Source organism: Lipotes vexillifer, unplaced genomic scaffold, assembly GCF_000442215.2.
Source record: "Lipotes vexillifer unplaced genomic scaffold, Lipotes_vexillifer_v1.1 scaffold496, whole genome shotgun sequence".
Taxonomy (NCBI): Eukaryota; Metazoa; Chordata; class Mammalia; order Artiodactyla; family Lipotidae; genus Lipotes; species Lipotes vexillifer.
The window spans coordinates 9,964,773-9,967,038 of NW_006786690.1; positions in this window are offsets into that span (position 1 = coordinate 9,964,773).

Here is a 2,266-nt window from a genome sequence, read left to right on the forward strand (position 1 = left end):
GGGACACAGTCCTGATTAGGCATAACTGCCAACCTGGAAACACATTCACTGATTCACACATTCCACTCACTGGTTCAGTAAAGTCTTTCATCTCTTTGTTGATTCATTCTCTCAACAGCTTTTCAGTAAATTCCTGCAGTATTGTGGGTAGGTAAAGCTCGGAGGCCCAACTACCTCCATTTCAACCCTGGCTCTGCCACTTACTATCTGTGTGACCGTGGGCCAGTTGCTTAACCTACCCGAGCCTCAGTTTCCACATGTGTAAAATGGGACAGCACCTCACAGGACTGTGGTGAAGAGACTGAGTTGTTCTCCTGCACCTGTGTACCCCCAGCTCAGTGAGGGCCTCACTCACGTGTTCGACCCCCAAACACTCCCTACACACTGCCAGGCCCTAGGCTGGGTCCTTGGAGAATGTTCATTCTTCCTTCCTTCACTCATTCAACACACATGAACAGAGCACCTATAGCATAGTACAGGGTTATGATGCTATGACTACATAGTCACACTGCCTGGGATTGGGATTTGGGCTAGGCCTCTTTCTAGTTGGTGACCTTGGGCAAATCATTTCATCTCTCTGTGCCTCAGTTTCTTCACCTGTAAAATGGCAACAAAAATTAAACCCACCTCATGGGTCTAGTGTGAGAAGAACTGAGGTGGCATGTGGTGCATATAAAAATATCAGTAGTTGTTTTTCTAGATGAGAGGGATTCTGGTTAGAATGAAAGTCTGGCTTCTGAACACTTGACCCCACCAGATGGCTGGCCCCATGGCGCCGGCCCCTCGGCGCGCAGGTTCCCGCCCTCCCCACCCAGACCAGGGGGTGGTGCCTCCATTCTGATGATAGGATAGGGCGACACCTTCTGGCGCAAAGTTAGACCCTCAGCCCCACGCTTTTCCCTGTGGGTCTCAAAATCCCTTTGCAGCGACGTCTTTGGGCTTTTCTAGTCCAGTGATTCTCAGCAGGGGGAGGAAAGAGAAGGGGGGTAAATGTGGTCCAGACTATTCTCTCACCACCTCCCTAATCCAGACTATCATCCCCTTTGCCTGGATTAAGGTGCAGCCTCCTCAGCTTCCTCCCCTGCCTTCCTATCCCAGCGCAAGAGCTAAGGAATTTTTTTTAAAGGTAGGTCATGTTGCTGTCTGCTCACAATTTCCAACAATCCCCATCTCAGAATAAAATAAAAAGACCTCGGGAATTCCTGGCGGTCCAGTGGTTAGGACTCCGTGCTCTCACTGCGGGGGGGCCCAGGTTCGGTCCCTGATGGGGGAATTAAGATCCCACAAGCCAAGCCAAGCCATGCAGCCCTGCCCAAAAAACAACAAACAAACAAAAAACAAAGACCTCATCGTGGCCTGCAAGGCCTCACATGATATGGTCCCTGTCACTTCTCTGGCCTCTCTGTTTCGAGTGTGTACATGCATTGTCTCCCCCAGCTGGAGGATAAGCTCCTTCATGGCAGGGCCTTGTCTGTCTATCACTGCTCCATCCCAGGGTCTAGCCCAGAGATTAGCACACAGTGGGTGCCCAACAAATACTTGGTGAGTGAATGAATACTCCAGCCAGACTGAATAACTTTGGTCCTTCTCCTTGGAACACTCCCCACCCCGGCCCCCTTGCCTTTGTATGACTCACTCACTGGTCAGATTTTAGTTTAGATGCCACTGCCTGCAGGAAGCCCTCCTTGATCTCCTCTCTCTAATGGGCTGGGCATCCTCCTCCAGCACCAACATCATTCTCTGTGCCCTTACTGTTGCACTTACCAGAAGCTATTGCAAAAGTCACCTTCTTCTTGCCTCCCCCACCAGGCTGTGAGCTCGTTGAGGACAGGGTCTGCTCTCTCTAGATCCCCTCTGTTTAGAAGAGACCCTGCCAGGATGAGAGGCCATCTGCTCTACAGTTAAGAGCAAGAAATTGAGCACCAGGCTGGCTTGGGTTCGAATCCCAACTGCACCAGTCTATGAGACCTTGAGTGCATTCCTCAACCTCTCTGTGCCTCGATTCTCTAATCTGTGAAATGGGTACAAAACAGTGCTTCCCGGTGCTGACACTCGGAGGATGTCACATTCCTGGCACAGACCAAGTGGTCAGTACACATTAGCCACTAGTGTTTGTAGGAACCTAGTAAAACCATCATTGAATAAATGAACATTCAGCAATTTTAATCCAAGAGCCTTGAGACACTCTTCCTCAGATGAATCTCACACAGCTCTGTGCATCTCTTAGACCTACACCTTCCCTCACAGCAACCCCCACTTCCTGCTG